This window comes from Phascolarctos cinereus, unplaced genomic scaffold (assembly GCF_003287225.1).
Source record: "Phascolarctos cinereus isolate Bilbo 61053 unplaced genomic scaffold, phaCin_HiC Scaffold_4;HRSCAF=312, whole genome shotgun sequence".
NCBI lineage: Eukaryota > Metazoa > Chordata > Mammalia > Diprotodontia > Phascolarctidae > Phascolarctos > Phascolarctos cinereus.
In genome coordinates, this window is record NW_027555847.1 from 581,508,833 (window position 1) to 581,522,034 (window position 13,202).

Sequence of the window (13,202 nt, forward strand, 5' to 3'; positions counted from 1 at the left end):
TGGGAAGACATATAAGCTGATACAGAATGAAGTGAGCAGAACCAGGAGAACACAGGAACAGCAACATTGAAACAATAATCAACTGTGAAAGCCTTACTTTCTTAGTAAAAGGCGCATCAGTACAATGATTCACAACATTTCCCAAAGACTTATTATGAAAACTGCAATCTACTCCAGAGAAAGAACTGATGAACTCTAACTGCAGAGCAAAGCAAAATTCTTTGACTTTATTTTTCTTGCTTTCTGCCCTCCCCTTGACATGTTTAATATGGAAATACATTTTGCATGACTTCACACATATAATGGATATGTCTCACCTTTTCAACAGACAGGGGCATGGGTTGAAAGGAGATAAATATTTTGGTACTCAAAATAAAAAATAACTACATGCAGGCACAGACTTTATCATGCTTCAGAAGTTTTTTTTGTTAATAGTGTTAGAAATTATGACCTCAGACAAGGCAAGAATAAATATAGACATGGTAAAAAAAAAAAAAATTTAAACTTTATTATGCAAAGAAACATAGACAATGAAATACTATCAATTCTTATATGCATGTATTGGATGGCATAGTATCTGGGTACTCAAGTGAAAATTTAATCAAATTACCATGAGATATAGATAGTAAAACCATAATAGCTGAAAATTACAATGTACCCTTTTCAATCTTAGATAAATCTAATGAAAAATAAATAAGAAATAAGTTAAAAAACTGAATATAATTTTGAAAAAGTTAGATATGATAGATCACAAAAAGTTATACATATTTACAATAGTACAGTACAAAAACCTGACCCTTAGATCAGGCATAAATTTGGAAACAAATTTAGAAAATCAGAGCTATTAATAAATTCTTACTGATCCCAAAGCAATAAAAATTATAATCAAAAAATGATTTTTGAAGATTGAATTCAAACTTAAGTAGAGACTGAATCATTTAATCCTAAAGAATTTGTGGGCTAAAAGAGCAAATCCTTGAAACAATATATAATTTCATCAAAGGATGACAATGACATTACATTCTAAAATTTTGAAGATTCAATCAAAACAGCCCTTAGGGGAAACATACATATCTAAACACTTTCAGTGAGAGGGACACACACACACACACACACACACACACACACAGAGAGAGAGAGAGAGAGAGAGAGAGAACAGATTAATGAATTGGACATGTAACTGAAAAAAACTATAAAAACAAATTTAAAAACTCCAACTAAAAACAAAAAATAAAAATTTCGGGGAAAGGATGGACAAAATTAAAAGTAAAAAACTCATTAAACAAATAAAAGTAGGAGATTTTTACAAAAAAAATAATCAAATGGATAAATCATTAATCTGATCTTTAGAAGATAAAAAACAAATTGCCAATATCAAAAAAGAAAAAGAATTTACAATATCTGAAGTAGAAATAAAGGAATTTTAAAACTATTTAGTGCAATTATATGCTAAAAATCGATAACAAATGACATAGATAAATTTCCAGAAAAAAAATAAAATTTCTAGATTAACAGTATAATAAATAGGTCATTAAAATTACCCAATCTCAGGAAATGAAATCGAGCAAGCCATAAATTAATCCCCAAAGAAGGGAGAAATATGACCAGATGGTTTTACAAGTGAATTCTATCAAAACATTCAAGGAACAGTTAATTCAAATCTTACATAAAGTGTTTTCAAAAATAAGTAAAGAAAGGATCTTACCAAATTCCTCCTATGAAACAAATATGGACTTGATACCTAAACCAGGGAGAAAAGAAAGCAATAGATCAATATCCCTAATGAGTATCACTGCAAAGATATCAGATAAAATGTTAGCCAAGGAAGTTAGAAAAACATAATAAAAAAATTAGACACCATGGCATGTTTGGATTTATATCAGTGATGCAGGAATTTGTTCAATATTAGAAAAACTATAAATATCAAAGACCATATTAATGATAAAAATTAAAAATACATAACAATAACAATAAAGAGGTGATTAAAAAGCTTTTGACAAAATACGACACTCAATAAAGAAAAACATTTACAAACAGAGGAATAAGTGGACCTTTTCTTAATATGATAAACAGTATACCTCTCTCTAAAACCAACAGCCAACATTATGTATAAGAAAATAAACAAACAAATAAATGAACAAAATAAGAGGCAAGTCAAAGATGTCCATTATCACTACTTTTATCTGATATAATTCTAGAAATGTTAGCCATTGCAATAAAACAAGAAAAAGAAATAGAAGGAGCAAGTATAGGCAAAGAAGAAACAAAATTATTACTTTTCTAAGTTAATACTTAGAGACCCTTAAAGACTAGCTGAAATAATTAATAATTTAGCAAAGTTTCAGGACATAAAATAAACCAACACATCATTAAAAAAATTTTATCTTAACAATAAAACCCGGTAAGAAAAGATAGGTAGGGAAATTTCATTCAGAATTATTATGGAACTTATAGAAAATATTTGGTAATTCATCTATCAAGACCGCCACAGGAAGTACATAAAACATTCTTCAGAAGTAAGGGCAGACAAATAATTGGAGAGATATTTATTGCTCATGGCTGCATAATATCAATGTAATAAAAATAATAATATGACTTTAATTAACTTACTTATTCAGTGCCATTCCAATTAAACTACCAAAGGATTACCAAGGGGGAAATACACAAAATTTTTTTAGAGGAATACCTTCTGAGAGGAGATGGACTACAGGTATAGAATGAGACATGGTCATTGTGTGGATGCATTTTGCTTCACTATGATTATTTATTTAGGGAGAAATTAAAAAGAAAATGGGGGAGAATGGGGAGTTGAGAGCAGGAGTAGTGTCTGTGATGGCTCCCAAAAAAGAGAACTTAGAGAAATTATTATTTCTTTATTATATTAATAAGCAATTATTAATTGAGGGTAAGGCTTTCTTTTCTATTTCCTCATTCAGAAATAAACCCTTGTAGCCAGTCTCTGAAGGACATTGCTGATAGATGAGACTGCCTAAATCCTCAGGGTACACATTTTTAGATCTTGGGTGGGACCCTATTCAACTAGAAAACCTAACAAACAGAATCCAGTCTAGGTGAGATCTTGCCCTTAGGAAATAAGGCCTTGACTTTACAGCTTCCAATTAAAATAATCCAGTTTATGAAGGGGAAAACCAGACAGTATGGTCTGGGTAAAGATGGCTTCTTTTGTACAGACTGCTGGAGGTAGCTGAGTCTCATGATTGGGTCACTTCTCAGCAGGAGGGGCTGAAGACTTTTTCCCCACCTCCTCATTAATATGTCCACTCCCTCACTGATTGTTAACCAATCAGCTTTGCTTTCTACCCTCAGGAACACCCCCTTTTTCAAATCTATTTAAGCATTCAATATTCTCCAGGGTATGTGTAGGGGTGGGAAGGGGGTCTTTGGTTTAGGAGAGAAAGCCAAATGACCACAATTTTATTAATTATCTGCTACCCATAACTAATAAAATTGATTATTAAATGCCCAGAAACTATGTCTCTCAAACTTTTCATATGTCATAGAATAAAGGAACAGAAATATATCATTTTTAGAATTCAGAGAAGAGAATAGAAGGAAGTTCAAAGGGAAACACAGACAAGCTTTGAAACTGTCGAAGTGATTTCTTGTTGATTTCTTGTTGTTGTTCTTTGTTTATGGAGATGTTCCTTTTTTTTTCTTTGTCAAGTATAGCAGTGATGTCAAACACAAAAAAAAATGGAGGAAGAGGCAGAGCTAAGATGGTATAGTAAAGGTAGGGACTCACCTGAGCTCTCCCCCAAACCCTTCCAAATACCTTTAAATAATGACTCTATGCAAATTCTAGAGCAGCAGAACCCACAAAAAGATGGAGTGAAACAAATTTCCAGCACAAGACAACATGGAAGATCACCAGGAAAGGTCTGTTGTACCACGTTGAGAGAGAAGCACAGTCCAGCACAGGCTGCATCAGTGTAGCCCCGGCCCCAGCAAACTGGGAGCAGGCTGTGGGGCAATTGAATAACAGGCAGCACTGACAGTTTCTAGAACTCTCAGACCCCAGACACCAAAGACAACTTAAAAGGTCAGCAAGAAAGGTCTGCCACTCGGGGGTGAGAGTGGAGCACAGTCCAGTGAAGGCTGTGCCAACACAGGCCTGGCCTGAGCAAACCAAGAGCAGGCCTTGGGAGTGACGGAATTGGCAGTGGCTGTTTCTGGAGCTCTCAGCCCACAGATAATAAGGGGGTCAAACAACTGGTCAGAAGGAGATTACAGGAGTCTTTTTGCTAACACTTTGGGAGAACTCTGTTGCTTTGTCCATATGCAGATCTGGGTCCCACTCTTGGGTGGCTGTCCCAGGGTGAGAAGGAGCATTAGCATAGCAGAGCCTACAATCACAGTGGAGGGAGAACCCTTCTCACAGTTCCAGGGCAGAAAATAGTGCTTGTGGTCATTTATAGACCAGAGCACAGGCCAGGAGAGGAGTAAACACGTCATGCCTTATCACACCACCTTGGAAGAACTGAAAACTTACAGGTCTCTGGAAGTATCAATGAAAACAGCTGCACAAAACCCCTGAAGCTTGGGACCATACATTCTCCACATTGGAAACAGACCCCTACCTTAACAAAGAGTTTATAACTCAAGTAATTGGCCAGGATCATGAGCAAGAAGCACAAAGAGTCAGACTGTATTATATTACTTTGGTGACAAAGAAGATCAAAATATACAACCAGAAGAAGACAACAAAACCAAAGCCCTTACATCCAAAGCCTCCAAGAAAAATATGAATTGGTTCCAGGCCATGGAAGAGCTCAAAAAGTATTTTAAGAAGCAAGTAAGAGAAGTAGAGGAAAAACTGAGGTGATGCTAAAGGAGACCTCAAAAAATGCTGAAGAAAATAACACCTTAAAAAATAGCCTAACCTGAATGGCAAAAGAAGTCCAAAAAGCCAATGAGGAGAAGAATGCCCTAAAAAGCAAAATTGGCCAAATGGAAAAGGAAGTCCAAAAGTTAACTGAAGAAAACACTTCCTTAAAAATTAGAATGGAGCAATTGGAAGCTAGCAACCATCTGAGAAATCAAGGCACTGTAAAACTAATCCAAAAGAACAAAAAAATAGAAGAGAATGTGAAATATCTCATTGGAAAAACAACTGACCTGGAAAATAGATCTAGGAGAGAGAACTTAAAAATTATTGGACTATCTGAAAGCCATGGTAAAAAAAAAAAGCCTAGACATCATCTTTCAAGAAATCATCAAGGAAAACTGCCCTGATATTTTAGAACCAGAGGGCAAAATAGAAATTGAAAGAATCCACTAATCACCTCCTAAAAGAGATCCCCAAAGGAAAAGTCCTAGGAATATTGTAGCCAAATTCCAGAATTCCCAGGTATGAGAGAAAATATTGCAGGCAGCGAGAAAGAAACAATAGAAGTATTGTGGAAACACAATCAGGATAACACAAGATTTAGCAGCTTCTACAGTAAGGGAACGGAGGGCATGGAGTATGATATTACGGAGGGCAAAGGAGATAGGATTACAACCAAGAATCACCTACTCAGCAAAACTCAGTATGATCCTTCCGGGTAAAAAATGGTCATTCAATGAAATACAGGACTTTCAAGCATTCCTGAGGAAAAGACCAGAGCTGAATAGAAAATGTGACTTTCAAATACAAGACTCAAGTGAAACATGGAAGAGGTAAACAGGAAAGAGAAATCACAAGAGACTTATTAAGGTTGAACTGTTTATATTCGTGCATGGAAAGATGATATTAACTCATGAGTCCTTTGTCAGTATTAGGGTAGTGGGAGGGGAAAAAGATTATATGTATGTATAGATAGATAGATAGATAGATAGATAGATAGATAGATAGATAGATAGATAGATGGAGGGCACAGGGTGAGTTGAAGATGAAGGGGTGATATAAAATTAAGGGGTGAGAGAGGACTATACTGAGAGAAGGAGAAAGGGAGGAGTAGAATAGGGTAAATTACCTCACATGAAACAGACAAGAAAAGGCTTTTACAGGGGAGGGGAAATGGGGGAAGGTGAGAGGAAATGAGTGAATATTATTCTCAAAGGATTTGGCTTAAGGAGGGAATAACATACACAGTGGGGTATGGAAACCTATCTTACCCTACAGGGAAAAAAAGAGGGGAAGGGGACAAGAGAGTAGAGGATTGATAGTGGGGAGGACAGGTTGGGGGAGGGGATAATCAGAAGGAAACACTTCTGAGAAGGGACAGGATCAAAAGAGAGAATAGAATAAATGGGGGGTAGGATAGGATGGAGGGAAATATACTTAATTTTTCACAACATGATTACTATGGAAGTGTTTTCATGACTACACATCTATAACCTGTATCAAGATGCTTGCCTTTTCAATGAGGGTGGGTGGGAAGGGAGGAAGGGAGAAAATTTGTAATCCAAAGTTTTAAAAACACATGTTAAAAAATAAAAAAAAAAAAAAGAAATCATCAAGGAAAACTGCCCTGATATTCTAGAAGCAGAGGGTAAAATAGAAATGGAAAGAATCCACTGATCACTTCCTGAAAGAGATCCCAAAATGAAAACTCCCAGGAACATTATAGCCAAATTCCAGAGTTTCCAGGTCAAGGAAAAATATTGTAAGCAGCTAGAAAGAAACAATTCAAGTATCATGGAGCTACAGTCAGGATAAAACAAGATTTAGCAGCTTCTACATTACAGCATCAGAGAGCTTGAAATATTATATTCCAGAGGGCAAAGGAGCTAGAATTACAAGAATCACCTACCCAGCAAAACTGAGTATAATCTTTCAGGGGAAGAAATAGATATTCAATGTAATAGAAGACTTTCAAGCATTCTTGATGAAAAGATCAGAGATGAATAGAAAATTTGACTTGCAAATACAAGACTCAAGAGGGGCATAAAAAGGTAAACAGGAAAGGGAAATCATAAGGGACTTAATAAACTTAAACTGTTTACATTTTTACATGGGAAAATGATTTTTGTAACTCATAAGACCTTTCTCATTATTAGGGGGTAGTTAAGAGTATATAAAGATAAAAGGCAAGGGTGTGAGTTGAATATGAAGGGATGATATCTAAAAAATAAAATTAAGGAGTGAGAGACGAATGTACTGGGAAAAAGAGAAAGGGAGAGATAGAATGGGATAAATTATCTCACATAAAAGAGAGAAGAAAAGGCTTTTACAATGGTGGGGAAGAGTCAGGAGGTGAGAGGGAATGAGTGAACCTTACTCTCATCAGAACTGACTTAAAGAAGGAATAACATACATACTCAGTTTGGTATAGTAATCTATTTTACCCTACAGGGGAATAGGAGGGGTAAAGGATAAGAGAAGGGGGGCCAGTGATAGAAGGCACAGCAGATTGGGAGAGGTGGTAGTGAGATGCAAAACACTTTTGAGGAGAGACAGGGTGAAAGAAGAGAGAGAATAGAATAAGCGGGGGGAGGGGAAATTGAATGGAGGGAAATAAGGTTAGTAAAAGTAACTGTGAAAAAAATTCGGAAGCAAGTTTCTCTGACAAAGTCCTCATTCCTTCAACATATAGAGACAAGAACAACAAAAGAAACAAACAACAAAAAAAAATTCAGCAGTGCAATTAAACACAAATAGCATTCCAACAGTTTGGCAAGTGATGAATTCACTTGAGATTAAGTGATTTTAGGCAGTCTGTAACAAAATGCTGCTTTGCTATAATAGTAGAAAGGCAACACATTCTTAAAATAAATCAAGAGACAGTCTCATGAGTTTTCTCGTCTCTTTTTTTTTTCTCCCTACATTGGTGCTTGCTACTATTACTACAGTAGGCTGCAAAACATATAGCAAAAAGGATTGGCTTGAAGGCATTTGATGTTTGTGAATAAATCCACAATTGGATCCAAGCTGAAAAGGTGACATGTGGTCAGCCTAGAAGGACAGTTCTGGACATGTGCTACACAGGTAAAGTCCAGGCTATGTTAAATTAAAAAAAAAAAGTCAGTGCATTTGTCATAATAAAGTTTTTTTTCAAAGCTTTCTTTTTGCTCCTTGTTGTGCTGACCACAAGCAAGTTTTAAAAGAGCATCAAGAGTCCGGCATAAATGGGGGGAAAAAAGCTGTAATGACATTGAACTGCACAATGTAAGCATTGAGCGTGTGCAAATTTTCAAATTAAGAGAAGGAAATTTTCCCTCTTTTGCAACATGGTATCTTGACATGTACAATCATAGGCTTGAATAAGACTGCCCCATGTATGTCCTAGTTTAAGGGGGGAAAAGCTCACGTCTTCAAGCATGCGGGAGCAGTCCTGTGATGTTGCTATAAGGCTTCAAAAAGCATGATCACTGGTGGTTTCATGCATTTGCCATTTTCTGGGTAAGAGTAATACCACCTCTTCTGAAATCGTTTCTCCAAGATACTTCCTCTATTCACAGCAAGACAGAGAGATACAGTTCTGGACCAAGGTCAACTATTTCAACCCAGCTTTCCTTCAGCAAGAGGGGAAAGATGGTCTGTCATCTTTTTGTTTATCTAGATTGGGATCAATCTCCGAATAAAGAAGGGGCAACAGAAACCAGAACTCCTGAATGTATGCAAACAGGGGTCCTTCAACATATAGAGAACTGAGTGAAATTTAAAAAATAAGATCAATTCCCCAGTTGATAAATGATCAAAAGATATGATCAGTTTTCAGATGAAGTAATCAAAGCTATTTATAGTCATGAGAAAAATTACTCTCACTACTGATTAAAGAAATGCAAATTAAAACAATTCTGTAGTACTACCTTATACCTATTAGATTGGCTAATATGACAGAAAAGGTAAATGACAAATGCTGGAGAGGATGTGGGAAAAATGAGACTTTACTTCACTGTTGGCAGAGTTGTGAACTGATTCAACCGTTCTGTAGAGTAATTTGGAACTATGCCCAAAGAGCTATAAAATTATGCATACCCTTTGACCTAGCAATACCACTACTAGGTCTGTATCTCAAAAGAGATAAAAAACCAAAAGGAAAAGGATCTACATGTACAAAAATATTTGCAGCAGCTTTTTTCTGGGGGTAAAGAATTAGAAGTTGAGGGGAGGCCCATCAATTGGGGAATGGCTGAACAAGTTGTGGTGTGTGATTATGATGGAATACTATTATACTATAAGAAATAATGAGCAGAAAGCTGTCAGAAAAACCCGGAAAGACTTGCATGGGCTGTTGCAAAATGAAATGTATTGTGTACAAAGTAACAGAATTATTTTAAAATGATCAACTATGAATGATTTAGCTATTTTCAGCAATGCAATGATCCAAGACAACTCTGAAGGATTTATGACGAAGACTGCTATCCAGCGGCAGCTAGGTGGCACAGTGGATAAGCTCTGACCCTGGAGTCAAATCTGACCTCAGACACATGACACTTTACAGCTGTGTGACCCTGGGCAAGTCACTTAACCTCAACTGCCTCACCAAAAAGGCAAAAAAAAAAGAAAAAAGAATAAAAATTGCTATCCAGCTCCAGAGAAAGAACTGATGGTGTCTGAATACAGATTGAAGCATAAAAAAAAAAAGAAAAGAAATGGGGACCACTAAACAATATATAAGGATCCCTTCAGGCTGCACATTGGTTTAGAAAACCATGAATTAACATTATTCATTATTTTTGTCTTATTGTACTTTTATTTATTTTGTTAACTATTTCTCAATTACATTTTAATTTGGTTCAAGCCTCAGATGCAGGCCTGTTTGAAGGCTCTGAAGTACAGAATAACAAATTTTTAGAAAAGAAAATCAGCAGTAAATTGATGTGGCTGAAATTAATCCAGATGGCTTGATGTTTTGGGTCCATTTTTCATCCATGTTTTTATATTACTATAATTTATGACTAAGTAGCACAAAATCTCCTTACCTTTTCAATCTCCAAGCCACAGTGGGCACCGTGCCTTATGGTTGGTGTTCACTTCATATCCCATTTGTGTTATTAAACGTCACCTCTGATCCCATTAGGCCCTCTGCAGCTTATGTAGCTTTTCTTGAACTTCTGAGATGACAGCTATAAAAAAGATACAAATCATCTTTGAAAAGCAAAAATGTGAGATGCTCCCCATCAGTCCTAATTCTATACTTCCAGTCTGAGGACCTGAACAATGCCTGCAGGATAGCCATGAATAGTTGTGTCAGACTCTTTTGTGGATATGGATTTAGCTCAGTCCTTCAAACAGCTGGATTTCCATTCTGAATCCAGGATTTATCTTATTGATGATGTCAACATAGGTTATCCTGTAACCACCTTTGTCTCCATTGAGTCAAATTCTTTTTATAGGCTTCAAATGCACAGCATGTGGAACTTAGGATTCTTTCTTTTTTCCACCTAGAAGTTGCTAGATGTGTGTGTGTGTGTGTGTGTGTGGGTGTGTGTGTATACACTTCCAATCTACCTTTTCATGGAGGTGAGAGGTGCACAGGTATTACACATTGGACATTTTTTTTTTTACTTTTTCAATATATTAATTAATTGGGTTGACTTTTTTCCTCTCTTAAAAATTACTATTTATCACATGAGATGGCTCTGTGAGAGGGGGACGGAAATGGATATTTGGGATAATTATGGTGATGTAAGAAAGAGAAAATATCAATAAAATTTTATAAAGAAAAAAAGAAGAAAGGGTCCTGAGGGAAAGATCAATATACAGTACTGTGCAGGGCTATTCTTAAACAATGAAGCTATTCTTAAACAATACATGGAAGCACAAGACCTGAACTGTCAAACTTGGATTAGGGAAAAAAAGCAACTTATCTGCTTAGCAGCTCTTTTCATTTACTCTTTCATCAACTATGCATATTTCTAGCATAGAAATACTTATATGTGGGACAAGTGCCAATGGGAAAACACTCAAATCTATTTTGTCCTGAGAAATGCTGCTGCTGTTTGTCCTTTGTTTTTGAAGAGGACCAGTAGTATCACAGAGTGATATCTTGACTCCCATGTGAATTGGATTTAAATAAGGCAGAGCTGCACAAAGTCATCAGCCTCACTCTGTCTCTTCCAGTCATTGAAATCCAGTGGTAAGACAAAAGGCAAGACGACCTTGCAGTGGATGGCCTTGGCATCTTCAATGTCTGACCAAGGCTTAGGCATTCTACTGTGCCTGCTTCAGCCACCTTCGTGGCCCTTGGAACAAATTATTCCCATCCACCCATTCTGACAGGGGAAACTTCCCATGCTTGGGGTAGACACCCCTCTAACTCATCAATGGATTTGGGGCCGTTTGGTTACCCTCACCCTGAGTTAATCTGTCTGCTGAGATGGTTTTAAGTGGGGATAGAGTATCAGGTATTCAGGCAGGACTAGCATCTCTGGTGGGAGGGTTTACTGAGTCCTTTTTAGGGCTGCTCAGCCACCTTTGGTGTCTACCTGGCACTCAACTCTAACCTGTGGCTCCAAGAAGTTATAGTCCTTGGAAATACAAAGTACTTCTCAGATATGTCCATTGTTACAGAAAAAAAAAAAAGAAAATGAATGAGCTCTGAAGAATGAAGGTTAGTTTTAAGCAGGACAGAATCATAGAAACTCAGAGTCAGAAGGGACCATTGCCTCTGGATAGAGTTTGATCCAGATCTAACCATACTGGGACCAATATCTCTCCTACAACATATCCAACAAGTAAGCATCCAGCCTTTGCTTGAAAATCCCCAGTGACATGGGATGATGGCACAGCCCCTTTCAGTTCTGGATGGCTCTAACTGTAAGGAAGTATTTCCTTTCATCCTTCTTAGAAGCCAAAACTGGCTTCCTTTCAACTTCTTCCCTTTGCTGCTTGTTCTGACTCATGGGGCTAGGTAGGACAAGTCTGCACCTCTTTCATATGACAGTTCTTTGAATACTTAGGTACACGTACCACATCCACTATCATAACCCTTACCTAAGTCTTCTTCTCTTCAATAACCTTCAGATGATCCTCATGTGGCATCTTCAAGGCCCTTCACCATCCTTCATCAGACAAAAATAAAATGGTCCTTCCTCCCAAAAATTTTACACTGTACTTGAGGAAACAATATGAATACAGACAAATAAATACAAAATATATACAAAGGGATGAGAGAAGAAGGCAAAGAAACAGAAATAATCTGTGGGGACTGGCAAAGGCCTCATGTAGGAGCTGGCATTTGACCTAGCCCTGAATGGAGTTGGGGATTTGAAAAACAAGGTGCCTACGTTTGATGCCCTCCAGCTTACTTAAGTCCTTCTAAAATGTGCCTCCCATGGCTGAATATAATATATCAGATGTGGCCAAATCAGGGCAGGGTACGGTGGGATTAACACCCCCTTATTTCTGGAAGCTGGCTCCCCTAATGGAAAAAGAAAATAACTATTTTTTTTTTTGCTATTTGGCACTTAAAGACCTTTCTAATCTGCGCCCAATCTATCTTTCCAGATTAGTCAAATACACTTTAGTGTCTCTTTATTACAGCCAGAATGGCCAACTCGATTTCCCCATGCACAATATTTCATCTTCATCTGAAACACTCTCCATCTTCACCTTCTCTCCTTAGCATTCTAAACTTTTTTGTGGGAACAGTCCAAATGCCACCTCCTATAAGAGGACATTCCTGGATTCCTCCAGTCAATGGTGCTCTCCTTTCTCCCCAGTGAGCCTCAAAAATAACTTCATAATTATTTTACATATTTTTCTCATTTATTTATCAGTGTACATGTTATTCCTTCCCAGAAGACTGTAAACGATTGAGGGTACAAACTGTTTACTTGTTTATCTTTGCATCCGCAGAGCCTAGAACAATGTCTGGCACAGAAGAGAGCCTGATAAGTGTGTGTTGAATTCAATGTCACAGTATCAACTCCTATCAAACTTATAACTCACCAAACATCTTGATCTTTCTCAGAAAACCTGTCTTGGAACACCTTCTCTATCTTGTACTTATGAAACTGATTTTGTGAAGTGAGTGCAAGATTTTACATTTATCCCTATTAAATTTTAACTTATTAATCAACCAACCAACAGGCATTTACTGAGTACAGCTACATCCCTTATTAGTGAGAATAATGAACCCCCTGAAGTAGTCTCATTATTTGAATTCACACAGGATAATTCCATTGGGTTGAAATTAATTACCATATTTAACATAATTGTAACTTCAAGTATATTATATCTTCAGGGAATTCATTATTCATCCTGATTGGGATCTACCTTGTTTACCATGTAAGCTGTGGGTTAGTGCTAG

General features: G+C 36.8%; 1 long non-coding RNA gene across 1 annotated transcript; it reads right to left on the minus strand.

The window, feature by feature from the left end:
* Window positions 1–1,616: 1,616 nt before the first annotated feature.
* Window positions 1,617–12,066, minus strand: LOC110198551 (uncharacterized). The gene is made up of 3 exons (XR_002321752.2): window positions 11,885–12,066; window positions 9,871–10,014; window positions 1,617–1,741 (listed from the first exon to the last, which is right to left on the minus strand). It is a non-coding gene; the product is annotated as an uncharacterized LOC110198551 (long non-coding RNA).
* Between the last annotated feature and the right edge of the window lie 1,136 nt (window positions 12,067–13,202).